The sequence below is a fragment of the Dama dama genome, chromosome 9 (assembly GCF_033118175.1).
Source record: "Dama dama isolate Ldn47 chromosome 9, ASM3311817v1, whole genome shotgun sequence".
Lineage (NCBI taxonomy): Eukaryota > Metazoa > Chordata > Mammalia > Artiodactyla > Cervidae > Dama > Dama dama.
The window spans coordinates 87,753,739-87,776,364 of NC_083689.1; the positions used below are offsets into that span (position 1 = coordinate 87,753,739).

The following is a 22,626-nucleotide window of genomic DNA, read 5'->3' on the forward strand; positions in this document are numbered from 1 at the left end:
TTCACATATCCATTTTGAAGATAAATATATATTATAAATATTTTAACTAGATGTAGTTGGAATTTCAGTTTTCTGATTCCATGTTTCTGTATAAATAATGGAGGAAAAAATGGATAGCAGGTATATCAAGTAAAATATTTTTTAAAAGAATAAAAAGTAATGAATATCTAGGATTTCCCTTGTGTTTAAAGCCCACTACCACCATTTTAAACTAGGTATTACATACCAAGTTTTAATTTTTAAAATTGTACCATCATTTTTATAGTTAGAGCATAATGCTTCTTTATAAAAATATATCATACTTCTGAGAGCATAACCTCTCAGCAAAGATTAGAAAGAGCCCTTGCTATGATCAACCACTTAAGGATGCCAAGAGCAAATACTATCCTGAAGGAATGCCTGAAAATATTTATATATATATATATTGATACTCCTCCTGATTTCACAGATACTATGAATAGGATTAAGCATTCAATACAGTATAAAAATGTCAACTAATATTAAACTTGATTAAAAGACACAGAGATACAGATGTGTCCAACCACTTGAAAAGAATTCAATAAAAAGAAAATTAAAAAGCTGTTATTTTTCTCTTAACTAAATTTCTACATAGTTATATTTCTTATAATCAGAGAAAGTTATCAAGTTGGTGCAAAAGTAATTGTGGTTTTGCATTGTCAAACTTTGCCAATTGATAAATCACATTTATTTAAAAATAAATTAAGAATCAATGTGGTTATGTTATACATCATTTTAATGCAAGTTTTTTTTTCACTCTCTCTTTTTTTTTTTTCTTTGCTAATGACATTACTTGCTGTGTAGTTTATAGTTTAGACTATGGAAATAATGTTGGAAAAAAATCAAATTTGAGCGATTTTCTTATTTGAGTTCAAAATGGGTCATAAAGCAGTGGAGAAAACTCAAAGGATCAACAATCCATTCGGCCCAAAACCTGCTAGCAAATCTACAGGGCCAGTGGTGGTTCAAGAAGTTTTGCAAATGAAACGAGAGCCTTGAAGATGAGGGCTCAGTGGCTGGCCATCGGAAGTTGACAACGACCAGCTGAGAGCATTGTGGAAGCTGATCCTCTTACAACAACATAAGAAGTTGCCAAGGAACTAAATGTCAAACTTTCTATGGTTGTTCGGCATTTGAATCAAATGTCCAGTCACTGAGTTCTGTCCAACTCTATGACCCCATGAACCGAAGCATGCCAGGCTTCTCTGTCCTTTACTCTCTTGTCGAGTTTGCTGGAACTCATGCCCATTGTGTTGGTAAGGCCATCTAATCATCTCACCCTCTGTTGCCTTCTCCTCCTCCTGTCCTCAGTCTTTCCCAGCAGCAGGGGCTCTTCCAATGTGTTGGCTCTTTGCATCAGGTGGCCAAACTATTGGAGCTTCAGCTTCATCATCAGCCCTTCCAATGAATACTCAGGGTTGATTTCCTTTAGGATTGACTGGTTTGATCTCTTTGCAGTCCAAGGAACTCTCAAGAGTCTTCTCTAGCACCATAACTCAAAAGTATCAATTCTTCAGCTCTCAGCCTTCTTTATGCTCCAACTCTCACATCCATATATGAATATTGAAAAAAACATAGATTTGACTATACAGACATTTGTTAACAAAGTGATGTCTTTGATTTTTAATACACTGTTTAGTTTTGACATAGCTTTTCTTCCAAGGAGTAAACATCTTTTAATTTCTTAGCTTCAGTCATAATCCACAGTGATTTTGTAGTCCAAGAAAATAAAATCTGTCACTGTTTCCACTTTTCCCCACCTATTTGCCATGAAGTGGTGAAACCAAATGCCATGATCTTAGTTTTTTGAATGTTGAATTTTAAGCCAGCTTTTAAACTCTCCTCTTTCACCCTCATCAAGAGGATCTTTAGTTTCTCTTCATTTTCTGCCATTAGAGTGGTGTCATCTGCATATCTGAGGTTATAGATATTTCTCCTGGAAAGCTTAATTCCAGCTCGTGCTTCATCCAGTCCAGTATTTCACATGATGTACTCTGCATATAAGTTAAATAAGCAGGGTGACAATATACAATCTTGTCATACTCCTTTCCCAATTTTCAACCAGTCCATTGTTTCATGCTCAGTTGTAACTTTGCTTCTTGACATGCATTTAAGTTTCTCAGGAGACAGGTAAGGTGGTGCGGTATTCCCATCTCTTTAAGAATTTTCCAGTTTGTTGTGATCCACACAAAGGCTTAAGCATAGTCAATGAAGCAGAAATAGATGTTTTTCTCAAATTCCCTTGCTTTTTCTATGATTCAACAAATGTTAGCAATTTGATCTCTGGTACCTTTGCCTTTTCTAAATCCAGTTTGTACATCTGGAAGTTCTTGGTTCATGTACTATTGAAGCCTAGCTTGAAGGATTTTGAGGATCACTTTGCTAGCATGTAAAATGGGTGCAGTTGTGTGGTAGTCTGAACATTTTTTGGCATTGCCCTTCTTTGGGGCTGGAGTCAAAACTGACCTTTTCCAGTCTTATGGTACTTTTGAGTTTTCCAAGTTTGCTGGCACATTGAGTGCAGCCCGTGAAGAAAATGGAAAGGTGAAGAAGCTCAATTAAGTGGGTGCTCCAAAAGCTAACTGAAAAATAATTTTTAAAAAAATTGTTTTGAAGTGTTGTCTTCTCTTATGCAATAACAATGAACCATTTCTCGAATGGATTGTGACATGGGATGAAAAGTGGATTTTATATGATAACTGGCAACGACCAGCTCAGTAGTTGGACCAAGAAAAAACTCCAAAGCACTTCCCAAAGCCAAGCTTGCACCAAAAAAAGATCATGATCATTTGGCAGTCTGCTGCATGTCTTATCACTACTACTTTCTGAATCCCGGATAAATCATTGCATCTGAGTATTTTCAGCAAATTAATGAGATGCACTAAAAGCTGCAATGCCTGCAGCCAGCATTGTTCAACAGAAAGGACCGAATTCTTCTCCACGACAACACCTGACCCCACATTGTACAACCAATGCTTGAAAAGTTGAACAAACTGGGCTATGAGGTTTTGCCTTATCTGCCATAGTCATCTGACCTATCACCAACTGATTACCACTCATTCAAACATCTCATCAACTTTTTGTAGGGAAAATGCTTCCACAACCAACAGGAGGCAGAAAATCCTTTCCAAGAGTTTGTCAAATCCCAAAACACAGATTTTTATGCTACAGGAATAAACAAACTTATTTCTCATTGGCAAAAAAAAGTATCAGTTGTAATGGTTCCTATTTTGATTAGTAAAGATGTGCTTGAACCTAGCTATAAATGATTTAAAATTCATGGTCTGAAATCACAATTACATTTGTAGCAGCATAATAGCATTAGTATGTCCCTCAAAAGCTTTCCACTCTATATTTTCATGGGGAGAGGGGAGACTAAGAAAACTAGTTTATCCAGAATTATACAACTGAAGTAAATCATGATTATTTTGAAATGTTCTTGAAACTTTATAAGATTGAAAGAGATACCAGTGGAGTGGAGTAAAAACTGCCTGGATTCAAGATCTAAGCTTTATTCCTCAGCAAGTCATCTTGTGATGATCAATCTATCAAATCTCATGAGTCAAGCTTCTTCATATCTAAAAGGCAGATATTAATGTTCACATTTGTAGTGATGTCATGAACATAACACTCGTTCATTGTTTCACACAGCTATTTTTAGTCAACTATTATATGCAAGCATTTTATTAAATGTTGGAATTTGAACTGAGGCATAGTTTTAGTCATTAGGAAGCTCATAGTCCAATTGAGGGAGTGAGATTTAAAAATCTGATGGTCATTCACCATCCACCTTATAATAATTAAACCCCTGATTTTCAGCTGGGCGTATGGTCTTTCAGATTACAAACTATATTTCTAAGCATCTCTTGCAGCTAGGTGTGGACATAGAGCTAAATTCTGACTGATAGAATATAAACAGAAAAGATCTGAACAAATTTCTAGTTATCTATTTATAGAGAAAAGACACCCATCCCTTTCCCCATTCCTTATCAAATCTCTTGGAACATAATTTTGGTATGGAGCCATCTTAGACCCTGTGGATGAGGGACAACCTTAGGGATAGTAAAGCAACAAGGTTTGAGGAGCATAGATTTCATGATAACTTGAAGGAGCAAATCAACACTTGATGGTTTATCATCCAACAGATATCTGGAAGAGAAATACACTTCTGTCTTGTTTAATCTACTGTCCTCTAGAGTCTCTCTTAGACACTACTGTCATTTAGGAGTATAGGTTGTATCTAAAGGGCAATGGGAGTCAGTGATAGGTTTTTAAAGAAAGTAATTTTGTCATATTTCCATTTTGGAATGTTGACTTTTGTTCAGCCTACAGAATTGATGGTGGGGATCCCAAGATGGGAAGGAGAAAGAAGATTTAGGGGATTACTTCGTTGATTGGAGGGAGAGGTTACAGTAGAAGTACTGGCTGTGGAAAGGAGCAGAAAAACTTGTAAGATAATAGATCTCTAGATACATAAGTCTACTTATGTCTAGAGGCAAACGAGAGTGACAAGTCAGGGAAGCATGCAGAGTTTCTGTTTATACAAGTGGGTAGTTGCTCAGTCACTCAGTTGTGTCCGACTCTTTGTGACCCCATGGACTTCAGCACGCCAGGCTTCCCTATCCTTCATCATCTCCCAGAGTTTGCTCAAACTCATGTCCATCGAGTCGGTGATACCATCCAACCATTTCATCCTCTGTCATCCCCTTCTCATCTTGCCTTCAATCTTTCTCAGCATCAGGGTCTTTTATAATGAGTCAGCTCTTCACATCAGGTGGCCAAAGTATTGGAGCTTCAGCTTCAGCACCAGTCCTTCCAATGAATATTCAGGATTGATTTCCTTGGGTAGTAGTCATATTTATTCACTGATATATAGAACACAGAATAAAATGAATTAACATATTTGGTACATGATAGGTGATCAACAAATGTAGCAATAATTTGTCAATTTACTGCCTCTTGCTATACTTTAAGGATTTTATAAACAAAATGTTGTTTCTCTACTCCTAGATATTTAAAATATCCAATGAAGTCATATAAGACCACAACTACAATTCTATCGGTGGTCTAACATTGGTGGGATATCATTGCTACAGTATACCATTGTAAAAAACCAAAGTCTCATAAGTAAATAAGAACATCTAGAACCTAGAACCTATTTTAGCACAGATTGTTAATAACTGTGAAGGTTCAGAGATTTTCCTTTGCAAATTAACAAGTTAGCCTGCCTGAGTTTCATGAATGCTGGCAGAAAGCATGAGAAACCGGAGTCAAGAGCAAAGGGTTTGTAACTCTTGACAGTAGCAGTAGTCAGAATAGTACTTTTTCCTTACATTAGTTTCCTGAGTCCCAATTCTGACAGGATTCTGTGAAAAGAGACAAGTCAGGTGCTACTGGCCTGTGTGTGTGTATGTCTGTGTGTTATTCACTGAGCTGTGTCCAACTCTGTGATCCCATGGACTGTGGCCCACACCAGGCTCTTCTGCCCATGGAATTTGCCAGGCAAGAATACTGGAGAGGGTAACCATTCCGTTCTCCAAGGGATCTTCCCAACCCAGGGATCAAACCTGGTCTCCTCCACTGCAGGTGAATTCTTTACTCTCTGAGCCATCAGGGAAGTTCACTTCTACATGTAGCAGGTTGTATTATAGGGCAGAAATCTTAAGCTTAGGAATCTTGAACCTTTTACAATGGACTATAGGGAAATACAGGCTGCCCTGGTGGCTCAGCTGGTAAAGAATCCACCTGCAGTGCAGGAGATCTGGGTTCAATCCCTGGGTTGGGAAGATCCCCTGGAGAAGGGAAAGGCTATCCACTCTGGTATTCCAGCCTGGAGAATTCCATGGACTGTATAGTCCATGGTGTCGCAAACAGTCAGACACAACTGAGTGACTTTCACTTTCACATAGGGAAACACACATTTTGCTCTAGAGGTAACATTGCCTCGGTGTCCCATGGTAATATATTTTCATTAGCAATATCTTTGAAAAGATAGATAACAATAAAAACAGTGTTTTGATTGCGAGATTTACAGAAATACAAGAGAACCATGGAACGCTGGTCCTGATATTGACCAAATCCAGAAACTTAATTTTGGCTCCTACTTAATAGGGTTGCAAAATCTTACATAGGAATATATGTGTCTTTCCTTAAGTACTTTGGCCTAGATAAGACTCTTAAAACACTTATTGTTTATATGGGACAGTTCAACACTTCAGTCATTAAGTTTGACTAACATTTATAAAAATCTTACCTTGGGCAAGACCTCATTCTCAGTACTTCTGTGAATACAAAGATGGATAAAATATGGTTCAAGCCTTATAGCAACTCATAATCTAACAGAGGACTCCAGCATCTAAGACCTAACATAAAGACAGACTATGTAATGAAAGTAGAGAAAATTATGGGATAATAGGAGAGAAAATTATTGAGCTCAACTTTTAGGAAGAATTTGAGGTGGAAAAGGAATAGATAGATCTTAATGGAGTGGGTGAATGAGTTGGTGTCAGGCAGTAGAGATTTAAATATGTGTTTAAAGTTGATCACTGTGGCAACAACATAAAAAAAATGGAGGGAAGACTGGACAATGAGATATCTATAACTATTGTCCTAGGGAAAGCCTTAATGACAATTTGAAACAAGTATCAGTGTCAGTAGAAGAAAGGAAATTGACTGAAAGAGGTAGGAGAAAGATTTGTGCCTCATTATGTTGTTGAGAATGAGAGAAAGAAGACAATTAAAAACAATCCGGGTCAGATCAATAAAATTACCAAATCCTGGTTTGGTAGCTACTTCTGTGTAAGTACATGACCTAACTTGAGAACTCCATGTCTTCCTTCTTCCCTGGGCCCTGTGTTTGGCTTAAAGGTGAGTCTGTGATGCATGTTAGTCTACTATACTCAAATCTAGAGCTTTGACTCAAACTATTAGAAACAGAAGTAAGCCAGAAAGATAAAGAACATTACAGCATACTGACACATGTATATGGAATTTAGAAAGGTGATAACGATAACCCTATATGCAGAACAGAAAAAGAGACACAGAAACACAGAACAGACTTTTGAACTTTGTGGGAGAATGTGAGGGTGGGATATTTGAAAAGAACAGCATGTATACTATCTATGGTGAAACAGATCACCAGCCCAAGTGGGATGCACGAGACAAGTGCTCGGGCCTGGTGCACTGGGAAGACCCAGAGGAATCGGGTGGAGAGGGAGGTGGGAGGGGGGATTGGGATTGGGAATACATGTAAATCCATGGCTGATTCATATCAATGTATGACAAAACCCACTGGGAAAAAAAAAATAATAATAATAAAAATTAAAAAAGAAAAAAAAAAAAAAAAAAGAAACAGAATTTCTCTTGGTTCTAGCCATAGAGATATTATGATATAACCCTTGTGGTACCACAAAGAGATCACAGGAAAGAAATTCATCTGAAAAAAAGGAAGCAAGATGAAGAAGTGAAGAGAGATGATAATATCATTTGAAACCTTCAAACCACCCATGCTGTGAATGAGAAACATTGCTGAATTTGTCAGTCTTGAGAGCTAATTCCTCTTGTTTGAGTTGTGTTTCTTCTGTCTGCAACTGAAGACACTTTCACTGAATCAAGACTGTTACCCTTGAAATGTACGGAATTTTAGCCTATCCAACAGGGATGCTCTAGAAATCCTTGTTTCCATAAGTACAAGGTTGGACTACATGATATCTAAATCCCTTCCAAGTGAACTTTAAAGGAGCATCGGGAGAGGGGGATGCATTGGCACTAGTACTGCATCTGTGGAACACAGCCTTGTAAATGCCTTTGCATCCCCTATACTGTGTATTTAAATACAGCAAAATCTATTCCATAGAATGTATATAAGTACTTCTCTGCACTCTTTTAGTTAGATAACAGAATAAAAGAATAAGGTTTAAGAAAAAAAAGGCAAAACTCATGTTGAAACATCATCAGTATAATGCAGTGAGAAATGTAGTCAGCCCCTTTTATACACACATCAATCATGGCAGAACCAGAAGTGGATATACAGCCTCATTCGGAAGTGTCTCACAGAATCATTTTAGAACACTGAGCCATAAAGCTCTTAGCTTAATGAGTTGGTAACATTTTGCAGATTTGCTTAAAACACGTTGCCTTCCAGACTGTGTTAACAGACTCTAATGCTTCTTGCCAACACACTCATCCTAAACAATTACATTAAGATCCATAAGGCTGTGTTTACAGTTCTGAGAAGTCAATGTATTGTTAATGGGCCATAAACTATCCTCTGACTCAATGGCTTGGCTTTTTGAAATTTGTGTAATAGTCAACGGAAATTTTCCAACATCTACTTGGCATAGAAGTGGAATTAGCTTCAGGGCTATAAAACTGAATGCTGAGATGCCTCCCTTCCCCACATTTCTGATCTGATGTGCTTTTTATATAGAATAAAACAATTTACACAAAAATTTGAAGGGAGATTATTGCCATAGTTTAGAGTAGCTTTTTTGTTATTAGAAAAAAGTAAATAATCATGAGGAACCATAAAAAAGTCTTATATGCACAATATCCTCAATTTTCTCTCAAGGAGTTTTTCAAATCTCTTGTGAAATAGCTGCATCAGTGAATCACAAATAGTCTGTGAACAGACACTCATTGCAGCTTCATGGTTGTCACGCCTGTTATCATCTGTTTCTGGTTGCCAAAAACCCAGTTGTTTCAAACCACTGTTTTTATTTTCCTATAAAACTCTGTGACTGCCTCTCATACCTGTTTTCCATCTTCTTATCTTCCTTGTCTCTTTTTATTCTGTTTCTCCACTATTTTTGCTTTATCCCCTCCTCACTCCAGGCACCCTTCTTGTTTTGGGCTAACAAATCTCAGTTCTTTCTTTCCAGATGGTTTCACTTTCTCTTACTGATAATTTAGATTTGTTCTCAATGCATTTTTTGAATTAACCAAATCATGCTTTGCAAGCCTTGCTCCCTGTTGCATTTTATTCCCATCCTTGTAATCTTTCAATGATTTGCTCATTTGACATGTATATACATTAATCTGCCACTGTGGGCAAAGAATTATTCTGGGTACTGTGAAAATACCAAGATATCTGGATTCCAACATCAAGGAGTTTGTCATTACTAAGAGAAGCTATATCACACAAATATCCTTGACATACATAAATAATTTTCCCTTCTTAAGTCTCTTAACTGATAGATGGCAAACACAGAGGAAAGTTTTTGTCTCTCTCACTTTAGGAACCCTAAAGATGATGTGGCACTGAAGGCTGTTAGTCTGAGTTCAGTTCAGTTCAGTTCATTTCAGTTGCTCAGTCGTGTCAGACTCTTTACGACTCCACAGACAGCAGCATGCCAGGCCTCCCTGTCCATCACCAACTCCCGGAGTTTATTCAAACTCATGTCCACTGAGCCAGCGATGCCATCTAACCATCTCATCCTCTCTCATCCCCTTTACCTCCCATCGTCAATGTTTCCCAGCATCAGGGTGTTTTCAAATGATTCAGTTCTTCGCATCAGGTAGCCAAAAATTTGGAGTTCCAGCTTCAACATCAGTCCTTCCAATGAACATCCAGGACTGATTTCCTTTAGGATGGACTGGTTGGATCTCCTTGCAGTCCAAGGGACTCTCAAGAGTCTTCTCCAACACCACAGTTCAAAAGCATCAGTTCTTCGGTGCTCAGCTTTCTTTATAGTCCAATTCTCACATTCATACATGACCACTGGAAAATCCATAGCCTTGACCAGACGAACGCTTGTTGGCAAAGTAATGTCTCTGCTTTTTAATATGCTGTCTAGGTTGGTCATAACTCTGCTTCCAAGGAGCAAGTATCTTTTAATTTCATGGCTGCAGTCACCATCTGCAGTGATTTTGAAGCCCAAAAAAATTAAGTCTGCCAATGTTTCCACTTTTTCCCCATCTATTTGCCATGAAGTGATGGGACCAGATGCCATATGTTAGTTTTCTGAATGTTGAGCTTTAAGCCAACTTTTTCACTCTCCTCTTTCACTTTCATCAAGAGGCTCTTTAGTTCTTTACTTTCTGCCATAAGGATGGTGTCATCCGTGTATCTGAGGTTATTGATATTTCTCCCAGCAATCTTGATTCCAGCTTTCTCAGTTAGACTGAGAAAGCAGCCCATATACCACCCTTCCCAGTCCTCATCTCTGGTGTGCTGCTTGGCCTGAGATTGGTATTGAACACAAGCCACCAGGGAACCCCAGTAATAATGACAGCTAATATGCAATCTCTGCTTACTACATTTTAGAAATTATTCTAAGTATGCTGCAAGTATTATCTCATCTGGACAAAAACTTTTAAAAACAAGAAAATTATTATTCCCCATTTAATGGATGATGCCAACTAGGCACAAAGGTTTAAGTTTTCCGAAGCAATGCAGTCTAAAAGCAGTGGGTTCAGACCTCAAACCCAGTCCATCTGGTTCTAGAACCCACACTCTCACCCACAAAGTCAAATGACAGGACATGGAGAATTGCCTGCATCCTCCACCCTCTCCTTTATCTCGCATCACCTCTCCTAAACTGCCACGATGTCACCTTCTCAACAGGCCTATACTGATTAACCCCCTTAAAACTGCAGCACTCCTGATCAACAAAATATGTGATTCCTTTCTCTGTTCCCTTAGGACTCAGGCTAAATCATTTACACTCTGGGCATCCCAAGCCACAGCCTTCTCACTGGAAGCTTCCTCTAGACTGATCCTGAGTGAGCAACAGTCAGTGTCTCCAGAAGAGCCCCATGTCTCCATGACACCTGGTTTGTATATTCTTGTGACACTTTTAGAATATAAGCATATGTTGTCTCAGTCAGTAGGAACCGTGTGAACTGACTACTGGTACTTTTTAGATTGTACTTTTGAAATCAGAGTTTAATATTCATGTGCAAATGGAAAAATCTAGGTTTTATAAAAGGATGAATAACCCACAATAAAAACTCAGGTGTCCTATTTTCATAATCAGGTTTATAATTGTACTCTATTCTAGGTTGATCTTTATGACTTTCTAACAAAAGCATTTTTACTTGAGTCCTGATGTGAAAACACCATTTGCCTCAAAACAAGAAAACCTGACCTGTTGGATAGGAAAATACTGGTATTTGTACTGTTTATAGAATTGTTATAGTAGAAAAAATGCCATTCTTTTCTTCAGGGGATCTTCCCAACCCAGGGATCTATCCCAGATCTCCCACTTTGCAGGCAGATTCTTTACCAGCTGAGCCACCAGGGAAGCCCAAGAATTCTGCACTGGGAGTCAAATTCTAGGATTCTATAAATAACTTTCAGTTCAGTTCAGTCGCTCAGTCGTGTCCGACTCTTTGTGACCCCATGAATTGCAGCACGCCAGGCCTCCCTGTCCATCACCAACTCCCGGATTTTACTCAAACTCATGTCCATTGAGTCAGTGATGCCATCCAGCCATCTCACCCTCTGTCATCCCCTTCTCCTCCTGCCTCCAATCCCTCCCAGCATCAGGGTCTTTTCCAGTGAGTCAACTCTTCACATGAGGTGGCCAAAGGATTGGAGTTTCAGCTGCAACATCAGTCCTTCCAATGAACACCCAGGACTGATCTCCTTTAGGATGGACTGGTTGGATCTCCTTGCAGTCCAAGGAACTCTCAAGAGTCTTCTCCAACACTGCAGTTCAAAAGCATCAATTCTTTGGCACTCAGCTTTCTTCACACAACTCTCACATCCATACATGACCACTGGAAAAACCATAACCTTGACCAGATGGACCTTTGTTGGCAAAGTAATGTCTCTGCTTTTTAATATGCTATCTAGGTTGGTCATAACTTTCCTTCCAAGGAGTAAGCGTCTTTTAATTTCATGGCTGCAATCACCATCTGCAGTGATTTTGGTAACTTTAGTGCCAAAGAATTGTGTGGCAATGGATAACTCATTTTCTCTTCTATAAATTTGTGTAACTCAACTAGAAAATATTTCAGCTTCTTACCAATTCTCAAATTTAATGATTTTCTGAAATGCTCAAAGAAACTAAAATTCAGTGGTCCTGGTCATTATATGGGATTCAAATACTCATGCAAACTTGGGTGAATTATAAGAAGTTTGACTATAAGTTCTTTTTTTCCTGGGACAGTCCCAGTTTGCAATATTCTTGCATAATTATTAGCTGCACCTCCTTTCTTAGCTTCTTTTTAAAATATTTTTCATTAGTTTTCACCTTGTGTTAATTTACATCTTTAAGATTTGAAAGTAATTTTTACTGTCACTCTTTTTTTATCTTGTTGTTTTATTGAGATATAACTGACATAGAGCCCTGTGCAAAGTATACAGCATACTGATGTAACAAATGTATATTGTGAAATGATTGTCACAGTATGTTCAGTTAACATCAATCACCTCCTATAGTTACAAAGATAATTTTATTCTTGTGATGAGACCTTTTAGGATCAGTTCTTTTTTTGTTTGTTTGTTTTGTTTTGTTTTAATTTTTTTATTAGTTGGAGGCTAATTACTTCACAACATTTCAGTGGGTTTTGTCATACATTGATATGAATCAGCCAAGTTCTTTTAGCAGTCTTCAAATATACAATATAGCAGTATTAAATACAGTCATTACATTGTACTTACATCCCCAGTACTTGTTCATGTTATAACAAGAAGCTTGTACTTTTTGACCACCTTCATCCTGTTCCTCCACCCTTACCCCATACCTCTGGAAATCACAAATATGATCTCTATTTTTGTAAGTTAGGGGTTTTTTAGATTCTACATATATGTGAAATCATATAGTATTTGCCTTTCTATATCTGAATTATTTTACTTAGAATAATGCTCTGAAGATCCATCCTTGTTGTCACAAATGGCAGAATTTCCTTTTTATGGCTGAATAGTATTCCACTGTGTGTGTGTGTGTGTGTGTGTGTGTGTGTGTGTGTGTGTGTTTTCATATACCTGGGTTGTTTCCATGTCTTAGCTGTTGTAAATAATGATGCAATGAACATAGGGGTGAGGATATTTCTTCAAAATAGTGATCTCATTTCATGTGAGTATATGCTCAGAAGTAGAATTGCTGGATCATATGGTAGTTCTATTTTAAATTTTTTGAGGACCCTCCATAAAGCTATACCAATTTACTTCCCCTCCAACAGCGCACAAGGATTTTCTTTGCTCTGCATTCCTGTTAGCATTTGCTATCTCGTATCTTTTTGATGATAGCTGTTCTATTAGGCATGTGGTGATATATCATTGTGATTTTTATTTGTGTTTTCCTAATTATTAGTGATGTTGAACACCTTTTCACATATCTCTTCTCTTGAATATCTATGAAAATGATATTCATTTCATTGGAATGAATGAAAAATGTCTATTGGAAAAATGTCTATTGGACATTTTTGGAAATGTCTATTTCCAAAATTGGAAAAATGTCTATTCAGGTCCTTTGCCCATTTTTCAACGGGCAAAGTTATTTGGGTTTTTTCTATTAATTATATAAATTATTTATACATTTTGAGTATTAACCTCTTCTATGATATATGAATTGCAATTATTTTTCTCATTATGTAGGTTGCATTTCATTTTGTTGATTATTCCTTCAAATGAATATTCATTTTTTAACATATTAACATTAGTAATATGATTCATTTTTTGTTTCTGTGTTTCAATATTATACTTGTATACTTGTATTTTGATAGAGGTTTTGTTTTTTTATCTCTCTGCTCCTAATGGGGTCATACAAGCTCCTATTAATGTTTTTCACTTAATGATACATCAAGGACATTCTATAAAATACACAAATATGTTTCTAACTTATTTGCATGTATGTGTGTTCAGATTCTTATCTAATGAGCTCTTACTATTCTAGGGTTGATCCCTAGATATCAGATCAATGGGACAAAGTATAAGTGGATCTTTAATTTTAAGGTATATGTTGTTATTTTACTTTCCCAAAAGCCATAAAAACTTGTGTTTTCATAAGCACTGTATTGAGTTACACTCCTTTTTGAAATTGATTTTCTTTGCTAATTATGGTAATCAGTATCAAACATAAACAATGGAAAAAGCAGCTGGCAGCATCCTCAGATTCAGGTGAGCCTGATGCTTTTCTTGTAATGAAAGTGATCATGGTAAAACCTGCCTATGATTCCCTTTGCTAGACATTTATGAGCTTGAGGGGACTATGATGTTCCTTGTCTTCACGTGCTCTCTCTACCATGAACCTTAGGAGTATAAACTTTGCATTTCTGTCTTCACTCATATTTGTCTAGGAATATGCTTTTAACTCAATAACCAGAAGGGTTGGGCAGAAAAGACAGAAAATGAAGGAACACATGAATAAAACCTATAAAAGTGAAGATTATGTGCCTTAGTCCTAAAATGGTATCCAATTTACACAAATCCTCTCCCTCCAGTAATAAATAAAAAGCAGTCCCATTTTTTATTCATGGCTCTCAGATTATATTAAAGAGAGGATAATTCATGATCAATCCTGAAATTCTGTACCTCTTACCTCTCCTTTGTCTGCTTTTCTGCTCTGGAGAACCCCACATTCTTCAGATTTCATCATTCACCAAATTTCCCCCTTATCTTCAATCTTCTTCAATTCCTGCTCCCTCTGCCTCTATCTCTTTCTCTGTTATTTATTTTGTAGATTATGTTACCATCTTTGCCAAGCCTTTTCCCTTCTTCCTACCTGTAATCATTGCGTACGTATTATTTAATGTTTTGTATCTTTCAGTCTCTAGTCTATACAGTTTACTATATTAACTCATTTAATTCTGAAAATAACCCTGTAGGATTAATTCCTTTATTATCCCTGGTTTAAAGGCATAAAGAGGTTAAGTAAATTGTCCAAGTTCCTACAGTGGGTAAGCAACAAAGCCGAACTCTAAACCAGGGAGTCTGGCCCCAGAGCCTGTGTAATTAACCGATCTGTTCTACTGCCCCCGTAGCGCAGTCCTTTCCTCTGAAGGTGAATCCTCTGCAGGATTCTCTTTGATGATTCAGATAAAGGAGGATATTAATAAATGTTATCCTGTCACAGTCACATAAATAATTTAAATGGCTATGGGTGAGACTAATTTGGTTTCCTGTGGTGGATGGATATAGATATTTTATATTTCTTTTAGTTTGACTGGCTATGTTCCTAGTCTTAGTATTCAAAATTCATTAAGCTCAATATTCACATTGAAAGAAACTAAAATTTCAAAGGGCAAATTCTGTGATCCCTAATATTCAAAGAAACTGCAAATTTGTGGAGAGATAAAGATTAACTTTGGAATAATTAAAGAACTATAGATATGTTCTATAAGCTCTTGCTAACTCTCTAATCACTTCTCAGAAGAATTCAAAAGGTTTCTTCTCTTCCAGTTGCATTATAGCCTACAATTTGGTGATCTTATCAATTCTTAAATATTCAATATAGTCTCAGTGTAAGTTACTGGGAAATTCACATTATCTTTTCACTTATTTTAAAGCTATAAGCAGAAAAATTTTACTTGCCGCTTAAGGTCTCCCTTGAGTGTCTGTGAGCCTGTCTAGAAAACATATCACAAAAGGGCAATACATGCATATTGTTTAAGAATATAACTCAAAGAAAGAGATGAGCATTCTTATTGCTGATCATTAGTTTTGTATCTTGGCTCATTTTTTTCTCAGGCAAACCAAATTAGTGCTTGAGTTTTTCATTGAAATAATAGTTATTTAACTTGAAAGCTGCTATATAGATAAGAAATGGATGAGTATAGATGCTAGATAGATATTAAGCATCAGTACACCATAAATGAAATGGAAAGGATACATTAAGAAAACTTTGGACAATCAGCAACTTCAAAAATACTATCACTGTGTTATGAAATAAGGATAAGAATTTTCTGAAGCATCATTCCTAAGCCTGTTGGTTGTGTTATGAAACTAAAGAAGAGAATTGTTTGCAGAGTTATATCAAGAAAAGAATGAGACTAGTACAGTAGGAACAAATAAATGAGAATCAAGAACAGACAAGTAATATAAAATAACTTACTGTATGCACCAGCCGTCCAAGAGCCACATGCAGGAATTGACAGTTTTTGTGTTCCAGGGGTAATATGAAGGGAAAGGTTACCTTTGGAAACAATGCAAACAAAATGTCAAACATCCTGAAAATGAATTCTGTGTAGGTTGCTTCTTCGATCATGAATGACCAAGCATAGTCAAAGATGGAATTTAAAACTTATAAAGTTTTATAAAATTCTAGAAGAGTTTTTACCCCCTTTAATAAATCCTTCAATTTGAGAAATGGGAGAGATAATTGGGAATAAGATATAATTCTTCACTTATTAAAAGTCTAATTTTTATAATTACATATAATTATCAAAATTATAAAATATTACCTACTATATAGTAGATTTCTTATTAGAATCGATTGGCACATTCATATATAATCATTAATAAATGTTAATTTTGAAAACACTATTATTAAATTGCTATTCCTTAGTTTCCCCCTTAAATATATATTTCCCACCTCTCTCATATTATATAACATATTTTAAATTTCTATTTTATTTTATTTTTGCTTTTGTTATTGTTCATTCCATTTCTTTTGGTAAGAATTCCCTGAATTTTCTCTAATTGGGCTAATCCACTTTTGTATCAGGTCCAGGGTGGAAGGATGACTGTCAAATTCCATGCCTCTGGATAATGCTTGTTTGAAGAAAGACAATGTGATAAAAAAAAAAAATTAATCAGAACAATGAGAATTTATCTTAAGCTCTTGCTGGAGTGACTGGGAAAGGGGATTTGTTGAATTTGAATCTGGGAGTAGGGAGGACTGAAACTTCTAGAATCACCATACTACCATCTAGGGACCGTATATTTGAGATGGAAGTCAATACAGAAGAAGCAGAGCCAAAAATAGAGAACTGATGTGATGTGGGTAACTGAGGCCTCTGGATCAAGCTGCATCCTTAAATTGTTCATGCACATTAACTGACAACTTTCTTTTGTTTAGGCCAACTTTGACTATAATCTCATACTTCTGAGAACCTCACTCTCCCTGTCTCTGTCTCACATTCAGATGAAGAAACTATACCACACCCTCCCCTTCTCTTATCCCTTATAACCTGAGTCCTTCAGTGAGAGGATTTCCAATGTGTAAAACAAACAAACAAAAAATACATAAAAATATCTTTTCTGACATTTTCCAACTGAAAAGTTCTAGAAATTCTGATATTTCCACGTATTCAATGTATTAAGAGGTCCATATATCAAAACTAAGTAAATGTAACACTGGAACAGAAAATACTGGCTTTCTGAAGTTATACATTGTGCTGTCTTCAGCAGAAAGGAAAAAAAAATCTTTGCTTCAGAAGAATTTGCAAACAGTTATGATTTATGTGAGTAAATAAGTTATTCAGTTATTTTAGGAAATTCATTCTCTATATTGAAAAGGAGAGCAAAAATCAGCAATAGTAAGTTCCAAGATACTTTGGCATTAGCTTCTGATGTACCTAGGGGCATGGACATGACCCCCTCTTCTCACAGTGGAAAATCCTCATACTGATGTCTCTGCCTCAAAAATGAAGGAACTGTAAGTGACTCCTCTGAGGGAAAGAAGCCAAAATTAGCTAGTATTGAATCAAGACTCAAATGCTAGTTCTTTTAATCCCATATATTGTGATCTCTAATTGAACACAAACTTTTCCCCATACTTAGTTAATTTCAGCTCAGTTCAATTGCTCAGCCATGTCCAACTCTCTGCAACCCTATGGACTGCATCACACCAGGCTTCCCTTTCCATCACCAACTCTTGGAGCTTGCTCAGACTCATGTCCACCGAGTCAGTGATGCCATCCAACCATCTCATCCTCTGTTGTCCCCTTCACCTCCTGCCTTCAATCTTTCCCAGCATTAGTTTATTTAAATATCTGTAAAATAAAAAATACAATATTTACTATATTTATTTAAAAATGCATGACCAATCAGACCTATATATACAGTTTTAAACTCATGTTGTTTGAGAGCTATTGGATACTTGTATATAGCTGTAAAAATTAAAACTATTATTAGGAGCCAGTCATATTCATGTGCTGGTACTGCTGCATTTTTAGTTTGTTTCTCTTGGAATCCTAATACCAAATGCTAGGAGTGGGTCATAGCTGGGTTTGTTGGGAAAACAGAACTAATAGGCTTGGACTGAGACAGATGGAGAATGGGGTGAGTTAAGGACAGAGAAAGAAGAATCTGATGGGTGACAGCTGATATAGGAAGTGTTTAAAATCTCAAGGGCAAGATTCAAAGCAGGAGGGACATAAAATCTGAAGACTGTGGTTTCTGGTCCAGTGGCACAGACTGCTTCCTGCAGCATCTCTTCAGTACTCTGGATAGCTCCCAAAATACATAAGTACTTGAACTACAGCCAGAGCTTTTATCCCTAAAGGCTTTTTATCCACAACCCAAGCAGCTGACCAGCTCTTTCTCCTTAAGCAAAATGTTCTGATCAAGAAGTTTTTAATATTGCTAAACTCATTTTCTATGATCTGGAGTTAAACCTCCAAGATTTCCCATCTTGGTATCAAATCAAGAAGTCATGAATTTGTGTCCTGGTCTTCTTTTTCTGTAGCATCTACAAGCATTATTCTAGAGCTATTATTTCACATACCTGAGAAGATAAGGATGTAAAAGAATATTTGTTGGAAGAGTGTTAAAATACCAAAGTTACAGAAGTAACTTGAATAATCATCTGTATCAGAATAAATAAATTGCATATCTATATAAAATATATAGAGTAATAAACAACACATATACATTGGCACATAGTTGATGTAGCTTAATTTTTATGATATACTATTCAAGTCATTTTTAAAGATGGAAGTAGGAGATAAGTAAGAGTAAGAGATGTAAGAGATAATAAATATGTTGTGGAACAGTATGAACACTCTATTTCCACCTATGGGAAAAATAGATTAAATATGCATGAGTGTATGAAAAAATTGCTAGAAGAATATACAATAAAACTGATAATAGACTCAAGGTCTATTATAGACAGGTCTGATATAGACTGATATAGACAGATCTATAGAACAGTATGAATTTTTTACCTTGTGCACATATTACTTTTTTCAACAAAAATGCAGTTATAAATATATTCTAAAAGTAAATTTAAAGGAATAAATAGTTATAGTCCTAGCTATCATGCTTCTTTGTTTAGATTTGAGCTACCTCCATTAATAGGTCTAGCAAGTTCCCATAAGCCTAAGCCATTGAACATAGTTTCCTGTGGTATGTCACTATGCCAGTTTTTGTTTTTGTTTTCTAATTTCTTTCTCTAAAACATAAAAAACTAAACTTGAATCACAGGCAACAAAACAAATACTCACTTATTGGGAAGTCCAACTTTATGTTCAAAATCTTGTTTGTGATTCTTAAACTTGAATTAAAGAACACTAGAACAGATCATTCTGTGCTTATTATAGTTAAGAACGTTCTTACACAGAAATCAGCTGCCAACAATTTCTCAGAATTTCATCCCATTGCAGAGCACATGATTGCAGAATGAATCAGTATCTCAGAAATCTAAAAAATTCTGAAAAAGAACATCTCATATGTGGCCTAGAGAAAAGGGTAGGAAGGGGAACTTAGGAAGGGGGACAAAGAAAAATTATTTAATCTTTAAGCATCATTTATAATAAAGAGGAGAAATTTTTACCTAAGAGGTCTTTTAGCTATAATAAGATACATATAAGAAGTGTTCTTCAGATTTAGGTTTGAACATAAGTTGTGAATGGCAAAACATTTATTTACATAAAATTTAAATATAAAAGGCAGGAATTTACTGGTCTACTGTGAAAAGCAGACAGTGATCTCTATTTCTTGTCACATATGTGTGAAAAAATGGTGGTTTGCTCAATAGATAAAAAGATGAATTTCCTGTTACTGAACTTAGGGGACAGACATTCTGCTAGAAGAATCTAGTCAAGAAATGCAAGACAGACCAAGATAAGGCTACATTAAAATATTCTTCCTGCCTTGAAAAGACATGACAATATGCTGATAGTATTTATCTCTGGTGGGATCATGTTTTATCTACACTTCAGTGTATCATATTAATATGTATACTTCTTTATATTTTCCAGGATCCCTACTGTAATGGTGCATTACTTTAGGGGGAAAAAAATGTCTATTGTTAGAGGCTATGACAGTCCAAAGTGATGATTCAGTTATGAATAAAACAGGACTCATGAATATAATATGCAGTACAAATTACAGTAAATGTACCTGGCATTACTTTGTCCCTTTGGTTTTAAACAAGAGCACACATTTAAATTAAATTGTATAATAGATATCACTACTTAATTTACAGGGTACAGGACAGCCATGCTTTTCTGTAAATCTTTGCCCCCCAGTGATCATTTAATCTCTCCTCTGCATCCCCAATTCTTGCTAGCTTTACCAACCATTTGATATTTTATTTTGTTATTGTTCTATTTCAAAGTCCTGTCTGACTCTGTGGCCTTGTGAGTTTTATACTGACATTTATTATTCGTGTGTGTACATGTGTGTGGTCTTTCCAACTATTACATGGTATCCTCCTTGAGGATAATAATGAAATCTTATAGCTCTATGTAGCCTCTAAATGCCAGCTCAATATTTTGATTATTGTAAAATGTTAAGTAAATAATTGTTGATTTGTAGCATAACCTTAATTGATGAAATGGAGGTTGTGTAATTAAATATATCATCATATTAACTGACCTAAAAACATAAGGCATAAACAAAATCTTCATTGAATACTTTATTGAGTAAAATAGATGTTTCACCTCACTCCTCCCCCTGAAAATATTGATAGAGACCTGTATGGTCTGGAGGACACACTAGGGTTTATTTTTAAGCCCTAAAATGCCAGATAGTTAAATTCAACATTGTGACAGGTACAACCACTTAGCCCCAAGATTAAATGAAATCCTTTTCTCAACCTTCCCGGGTGGAAGAATAGCAACAGTTGGTATGCCAGAATCACCTGACTTCTGTAATTTTATTTCATAGCTTTGTTAGTCAGCTCTGTGGCTCATAGTGGTACTTGGAGGAAATGATGATGAAATGATGATCTGTTTCCATCTTTATTTCCTCCTTTTAGGTTCAAAGGGAAAGTATACAAATGTTATCAAAGACCAGATCCACTATTTGGGCTTTTATTCCCAGTCTATTTAGAAACCAGTTCTTTTAAGTGCATCTTATCTTTAATCAGCCTCCCATTTCCTCCTTCTCTTTGAACTTGAACCATTTCCCTCTTCTGAAAAATAATTTGACCTTGCTAATTAGGACTCTAATTTTGTGCACTAATTCAAACATTTCTGGCCTATATTTCTTTACCTTCTGTCCTCCATTTTGATACTATTTACTTGTTATCTTCCTTTCATCTGAAAAGTCATTGAACAGAGGTTGCAGTCTACATAAATGTACCCTAGAAATGCTCTGTGCACAACCAGGATAAATGCATGTGGTGGTCTTGCTGACCTCACTCCAACTGCCTTCCCCAATCCTCACCACATTTCAAATTTATACTGCATGTAGCTCCCAGGTTACTTTACCTAATTGTGTGTGTGTGTGTGTGTGTGTGTGTGTGTGTGTGTGTGTGCACTCAGTCATGTCCTACTCTTTGTGACCCTAAGGACTGTGGCCTACCAGGCTCCTCTATCTGTGGGATTTTTCCCAGCAAAAATACTGAAGTGGATTGCCTCTTTCCTCCTCCAATAATTTTCCTAAAATATAATTCAAACATTTCTTGAATGGAGCGAGGTCTAAATGACTGACTCTATTTCAGTGCTCACCAATCATCTTACCCACTTCATTCCTACTTTTGCACAGAGAACTTTCACTCCGGTCACATCCATCTCCTAAGCAGACTTTTCCCATTGCCATTGCTTCATCATTTAGCATGTGCCATCTTCCTACTTACAACTTTCTACCCACATCAATATCTACGTAACTTCTATATACTCTTCAAAGCCCAGTTTAAAGTTTGCATCTCTATGACACTTTAATGACTCCTTGACTTGCTAGAATTTCTCCATCTTCTCTCTGATTCCTATACTATTTATTACTATCTGACATTTTATTATAATTATTTGTAAATATGTATATGCTCTGTCTTTACATTTGGTTGAAACTTCTAGGTGTCAGAGACCAAATATTATAATTTTTTGTAGCTTTAAAATTATGCAACACAACATCTTATATATAGTGATGTACTTGGTGAAATTTGATATGATAACATGATTTTCAATAATTAGTAGGTTTTTATAACTATGCCTACTATAATTATGTTAACAAGTCCAAGCTTGTAGTGCTCAACACAAAACAGGCCAATAAATATAGGTAAGTTGTTGGGGCAAGGAATCGAGTTAATACTCTTATTCACAGAGTAAGCAGGGATCAAGATGTTGGGCCAGTGTCTCAAAGAACCATCTTGCCCTGGTTTGGGATGCTAGTTTCTTTTATAGAATGAAGAGAAGGAGGTAAAGAGGTTAAGTAAAAGATAGTCAGTTCAGTTGCTCAGTCATGTCTGACTCTGCGACCCCATGAATCACAGCACGCCAGGCTTCCCTATCCATCACCAACTCCCGGAGTTTACTCAAACTCATATCCATCGAGTC

The 22,626-nt window shown here is 36.3% G+C and overlaps 1 long non-coding RNA gene across 1 annotated transcript in view; it reads left to right on the top strand.

The window, feature by feature from the left end:
• LOC133061492 (uncharacterized) overlaps nt 1-22,626 on the top strand; it is a 235,031-nt gene that overhangs the window by 204,248 nt on the left and 8,157 nt on the right. Inside the window, exon 4 of the long non-coding RNA XR_009693997.1 lies at nt 10,661-10,791. This is a non-coding gene — a long non-coding RNA (uncharacterized LOC133061492). The remainder of the gene's footprint in view (nt 1-10,660; nt 10,792-22,626) is intronic.